General features: G+C 41.4%; 1 pseudogene; it reads right to left on the reverse strand.

Moving 5' to 3' along the window:
- LOC102758578 overlaps positions 1–2,881 on the reverse strand; it is an 11,632-nt pseudogene extending 8,751 nt beyond the window's left edge.
- Between the last annotated feature and the right edge of the window lie 4,134 nt (positions 2,882–7,015).

Here is a 7,015-nt window from a genome sequence, read left to right on the forward strand (position 1 = left end):
CATCTTTTCAAGATATGGAGATAGACAAATAGAGATATGCAAACTACAACTTTATTTCCAAACGTTGTTAACAATACCATACAGACATTCATACAGAAGCATGTTTCAAAGGTTGACAATTTCACATAATGTCAAAAACGAGTATGTTACCTTTGGAGGTCATACAGTGGTTGTCAAAGGCAGGTTTACAGTCCTGGACAGGGGGTTCAGTTCATTGGAATGTCTTGTCATTCACCAAAAAGTTTACAAGGTCGATTCCAATCTCTCTCTCTCTCTCTCTCTCTCTCTCCCCCTTCCTCTCTATATCAATAAACTTCATCAGGTGAGAATTTAAAAGAGGAAATATATTTATAGTTGTTAGTAGGCAAAAGTTTATCCTTGTATTGTTACTAGTTACTGTACATATTCAGTTCATTGGAATGTCTTGTCATTCACCAAAAAGTTTACAAGGTCGATTCCAATCTCTCTCTCTCTCTCTCTCTCTCTCTCCCCCTTCCTCTCTATATCAATAAACTTCATCAGGTGAGAATTTAAAAGAGGAAATATATTTATAGTTGTTAGTAGGCAAAAGTTTATCCTTGTATTGTTACTAGTTACTGTACATATTTGTAACACTACTGTCAACCGGCTTTAGCTCAGCCCTTACATGAAATTTTTGTAAAACATGAGACAAAATCAAGACAATTAGAATTCCCCAAAAATTACATGGGAGAGAATAAATAGTAAATAGAATGTTTTTCTTATAGAAACTTGACTTAGGAAAGTTAAATCTACAACAAAGATACCATAGAACTCAGAAAATGCAGCACAAGCTGCAAGGAGCCAAGGTGTGTTAACACACAAACCCAGAGGAGGAAGCCTTGGTGGGTGTGTTTCATATCTGGAAAATTCTGCTCACAATGTCAATGGTGACCAGCTTGCTGTCAGGGTGGAAGCCACCCAAAATTGGTTTCAAATGTTCACACTGATGATGACTCACCACATACCAGAAGAGTATTAAAGGTTTATTACTCACATAATGAGGTTTTGGAGGGAGAGTCAGATAGATATTAGAATAGGTCCCAGAATGATTGAGAGCACAGGGAAAAGGGACTAGCTTGTAGTGTTCATGTTGGTTACTGGGTGTTATTGGTGGAAGCCAGCTGACACTCATGGAAACTTGCCTGATTGAAACTCCCCCCCTGCACCCATGGATGGGGCACCTGGACTTTCTCATCAGTTTCCCAGGTGTAAGGTTAGGGAGGAGAGAAGGAAGAGTCCTTAAAGCTTTCAACATTCAAATATCAAAATAGGAATCATGATCTTGATTATAAGTATTTGTTTCAGTAAAAATGGAGGAGAATAAGCAATACCAAATGGTTCATCACTTCACTATGATAATACTGATTGTAAGAGATTCTGAAGAAGATGCAATGGAGAAATAAAGCATAAGTTTTTTGTAAATATATTCGTGAATCCATACAAGAATGACCTGTTATTCAAATTATAAAATGAAATCTCTCCCAACTCATAGTCCAGAAAAATGCCTATCTTACATCGTCCTAAAGGGAAAAGGCCAAATGCACCAGTCCTTGCTGATATTGCCAGCATCCATTGCTTGGGGATGGTGATCTGAGAGTATTTCTGAGGAAAGATTCTTTACACAGACCTAAGAAACATTCACCTGCGCCTCCTATTTCTACCTGCCAAAAATGCCTGCCAGCATCAAAGCCCTTAGAACTCAGGACAGCTGGGTAAGAAGAGTGTGCCTGAAGATTATGAAGACCAAATGATGTCCTATAGGTCACACTTTTTCTATCTCTTGAGATAATGAGACATGGATGGGCTGTTTTAGGATCCAGTGTCAAATCTACCTGAAACGTGTGGATCATTTTATGCAGGCCCAAGTAATGTGGGGGTAGAGAGCAACTCTCCTTTAATTCACATGGAAACACTGCTGGGGCCTCTAGGTTTCCAAGGCTGTTGTGGATACTTCCAATACTTCTCTGTATTTCAGTTAACAGATGGCTTAGCCTGAACATATGGTATGAAATTTGTCTTCCATTTTCAGGTAGTTTTTCTTCAATATCCTTCTCTTCTCTAAGTAGACTGACATTAACTTTATTGAGAGCACAGGAAAAAGGGACTAGCTTGTAGTGTTCATATTGGTTACTGGGTGCTGTTCATGTTGGTTACTGGGTGTTATTGGTGGAAGCCAGCTGACACTAATGGAAATTTACAAAGGAATACTTAAGTTCTTTACATTCATAATATAATTCCTCCCTGAACTTATCCATCTTTCTTTTCACTTTGAAAGTTTTGCAACTTCGTTTTCATGTTCCATTTTAGCATCTTCAAGGTAATTAGTCAGGAACTCAATGTAACTTTTGAGCATCCCCCTGTGACTAGCTGCAGCTTCCTCAATGGAGATGGGCTGATCCTGGTGGTTGGACGACACCCTGCACTGGGCACACAGCAGCTCCAGGTCCTTCTCACAGAACAGGGTCAGACCCTCACAGTGCTTCTTACACAGGGGTTCCTCTTGCCTTTTCCGCTTTCCCCTCATGCCGGGAATCTGCTGAGCAGTCTCACTCATGTGACATAATTGGGTGCTCCTCTCCAAGCTCCTGCCAGGGCAGTAGTGGAGGCAGACAGGACAGGGAAAGGTGTCCTGTAGACCTTCCCAGCGCTGGTGGATGCAGGAGGGACAGAAGTTGTGCCCACAGGCAATGGTCACTGGGTCTCTCAGGTAATCCAGGCAGATGGGACAGCTGGCCTCTACCTGGAGCTCAGTCAGGGAGGCTGCAGACTCCATTGTGCAGAGAGGGTGTCTGTCCCAAGACAGTCTCTTCATTCAGTGTGATCCTCCAGGAGGGAGGAAAAGTGAGAAGCTGAGGTCTGCTCAGGCTTCCGTCCCTGTGGAAGGCACTAGGAGTTTTAAGAAGAGTTCCTGTCATTAGCTGATGTCCAGTCTTCCTGCCTCCCTCTCCTGTATTTAACACCACATTGGACAAGGCTGTAGAGTGCTCCTGGTCAAAAAACAAGGGCAATACTGAGGTCTGCTCAGGCCTCCCTCCCTGTGGTGTCCAAGAAGAGTTCCAGTCACCAGCTGATGTCCAGTCTTCTTGCCACCCTCTCCTGTATTTAACACCACTTTACACAAGGGATGTAGAGTGCTCCTGGTCAAAAAACAAGGGCAATCCAAGTCATATGTGGTTTCTGTGGACAAATGATATTGCCATTTAAAGGACCGTTCAAGTAGAAGTAACATCAGGTAAACAAAATCATTTATCATGACAATTTCTAAGGAGATGTTTGCAATCGATTCTGAGATCTATTTTGCAACTCTAAAGGAATTAATCAATTAGAGAAATTTATCATTGGCCTTAACTATCACAAAAAGAGTGACAGATATCATAGAATTGTTGAAGGGATACCATAACATTACTTGTGAATAATAGTTTTCCAGAAAAATGAACCTAAATATCTTCAAACATGTTCCAAACCAGCTACTTAGATGAAATATAAGTGATGGAGAAATATGTGAAGAATTTCCTTCACATGTTTCAATTCTAACATGTCAACTTGATTGGTCCACTGGATAACCAGGGAGCAGGTGAAACACTAGTTCTGGGTGTGACTGTGAGATTTCTGGGAGAGGTTAGTATTTTAATGAGTGGATGAGCAGAGCAGATGGCCCAACCCAATGTCAGTGGTCATCATCCGCTCCACTGAGGGCCTGAATAGAACAAAAGCTGGGGGAGGCTGAATTCACTCTCTGCTGGATGAATAAGCCAGCACACCCACCTCCTGGCCTGGGTGCTGCTGGTTCTCAGCTCTTCAGACCCGCACTGGAATCTGTACCATCTGCTCTCAGACTCTCAGGCCTTCCAACTGCACCACCGTCTATCCTGGGTCTCCTGATGGCAGACTGCAGACCATGGGACAGCTCAGGCTCCATAGCCTTGTTAGCCAATGATTTTTTTTTTAATTGAGCCACTGCTTTTTAATAAATGTCTTTTAAAATTTATATTATTGGTTCTGTTTCTCTGGTAAACCTTTAATAATACACTAAGTAATCAGTAAATTCCGGACTGATTACTCTACTGAAAATTCTATCATATTGCTTCAACACAGATATAAAGAGAAAAGAAAAACATGGGAAGAGCCTGGCTGGTGTGGCTCAGTAGTTGAGCATCCACCTATGAAACAGGAGGTTGTAAAAAGAGAAAAACAAAACAAACAAACAAAATAATAGGTGGTTGCAGTTCAATTCCCAGTCAGGGCACATACCATGATTTCCGGCTCCATTCCCAGTGTGGGGTGTGCAGAAGGCAGATGATTGATGATTTCCTCTCATCATTGATATTTCTATCACTCTCTCCCCTTCCTCTCTGAAATCAGTAAAAATATATTTTTAAAAAACACAGGGATGGAGGTTGTAGAAATTAAAAGACTTCAAAGCCACACTACTCAGTAATTATGTATAAATCTAATCCCATTTCATTTTGAAATATTTGATCATAATTCAATTGGAAGTTGGGTATTTGAGAATTAAAAAAAAACAAAAAACCTGACTGATAATTATGTGCCATTGAGATATTGAATGGCATTAGAAATATGTAAACTGTCCTGGCCCTGTAGCTCCATTCCCAATATGACAAGGTTAGATCTCAGGTCAGGGCGCTTAGAAGGAGCAAAGAATGAAAGCCTGAATGGGACAACTCAATGTAAATTCCTCTTAATCTCAATCTCTCTCTCTCTCTCTCTCTCTCTCTCTCTCTCTCTCTCTCTCCTTCTGCCTTCCTATCCTTCTAAAAAAAATTTTTAAGCAAGTAATTTTAAAAAATATTTTAAGGTGCAGCCTGAAAAACCCAACCCGAGCAGGCAAGTATCAGCCGCAGCGGATCCTCTGCCCCTTGGGAAAAAAATTTTTTTTAACATGGAGCTATGTAAATTAAGAGTCACTTTTAGAAATATGTAATAAAAATTTAGAAAGTAAAACCATAGCTACAACCTGCACAGAAATGGGGAAAGGTTGGTACAACTATAGGTAGAAGTGCAAAAAGATTAGTTATACCATATAGTTTCTTTTTCTCTCCAATTCTGGATACCTAGAATATTCTATAACTTAATTTTTTTAAATTGACCTTTTGAATTATATTTCAGTGTTTCTCTGCTCTCTTCTAGCCAAAAATTTTTCTCCTACTTCCTTCCTTAAGCTTCATCCATGTCCCTTCATCTCAGAGTTCTCAGCTCCATCCATCTCCTTCCTTCCTCACAGTTGTTTCAAAATGGTCCCCTTTTTCCTCTACTTCAAATCCATCATCTTCTTTCCTTTTTTCACTTCCCATTCCCACCAAACAAATCTCTTCTGTGGAGATAAACTGAAATAAGGAAATACCAAGGTTGGCATTAGAGTTCCATCTGCATGTAGGTTATGTGGGCTGGATTTCAGGTCTAAACTGACTGCCTGTGTCCTGGGGATGGGTTTTTGGTCCCCAATTCTTTCAGAAACACATGGAACTAGGAAAATAACCCTCAGCTTCCCTGTCAGGTTAGAGTCAGCATACACTTCAATTTAGGTAAGCCTCTTACAACCTGTCATTTAAAAAATAAGAATTTATCACTAGACACACCTGACATTCTGGAAACCAATTCCACACAAGGTTTCAGACCATCACCTCTGGGCACTTTATCACACATCCATATTAGTTACCTCTTAGGTCAGATGGAGGTCACAGTAACTGTATTTTTACCAAGTACTTAGATGAATTACGTCCGGCTCACGTAAAAACTCCCACAATAATAAAGACATATGCCATATATGTACCTGAATCCAAGTTAGGATTAGCCTGCCAGTTGAGGTCCATGTCCTGCTGGAGCAACAACATAGGAATCCAAGGCTCTCACAGAGCTCACATTTCCCGTGCGCACATACCCAGGATTCCCAGCTCACCTGGTGCCAGCTTTCCTATGGCCAGTCTGTGGACTGAGTCTCCAGGACGGGTCTGGGATGCATTTTGTACCAGTTGTGAAGTTAGAGCTGTGACCCTGGCATCTATATATAGTGCTAGGAGGGTGGAGCTATGAGGACTTCCTTGATCAGAATGGTGGCTCTGCCCTGGAGGAGGGGCATGTGGGGTTTAGCAGCTCTTCAGAGTTGCTGGTGGATGGGGAGGGGGGGGACTCCCTGAGATAATCAGCTCAGCAGTGGCCTGCAGCTCTTCATTTGCATGATCTACCCTGGACTTTTGGGATTCCCAGACCACACTCTCAACACCCTTTAATCCCATCTCTGCTGATGAAGAAATAGACAGCTGAAGGCTAAGGGAGGCCCATTTCTTTTCTCACCTTGGGATGTGAGAAGCCCACCAGTTTCACCCCGTCAACTCCAGCACTCTGCAGTCCTGCCCTCTCTCCACACTCAGGGCATGGCACCCTTCAGCCACAGCACTTTTGTGCAGGTAGGTTGGTCCATGGCAGCCCTGTGCCCCTTATATATTGTTTACTCCCTTGTACTGGCATTATCTCTTCAAATACCAGCCTAATTTTTACTTTCATTGAGAGGAATTCTTTGAGCTCTAAAATTTTTTATCAATTAAATTGTGTCATATTGCTTATTAGGGAATTTGGTTTTTATATTGACTGCCAAAAATTTACCGAGTTTTCTTTTTAAAAACTTATTTTCAATTATGGTTGACACCATCCTCATTCCTTAAAAATTAAACATTTGCTGAGTTGGCGTGCCTCAGTGGCTGAGCATGGACCTATGAACCTGGAGGTCAAAGTATATTTCCAGGTGATGGCACATGACTGGGTTTCCAATTTGATCTCAATGGGGGGCATGCCGGAGGCAGCCTTTCCATGATTCTCTCTCATCCTTGATGTTTCTCTCTCTCCCTTTCCCTTCCTCTCTGAAATCAATAAATTTTAACAAAAATTCAAATATTATATGCTACTAATCTATAAGAGAGTGATTCCTATGAAGCAAAAAACTAGTAGAGAAACAGTTGATTCATTTCAATCTCATTGC

This window comes from Myotis davidii, unplaced genomic scaffold (genome assembly GCF_000327345.1).
Source record: "Myotis davidii unplaced genomic scaffold, ASM32734v1 scaffold225, whole genome shotgun sequence".
Taxonomy (NCBI): Eukaryota; Metazoa; Chordata; class Mammalia; order Chiroptera; family Vespertilionidae; genus Myotis; species Myotis davidii.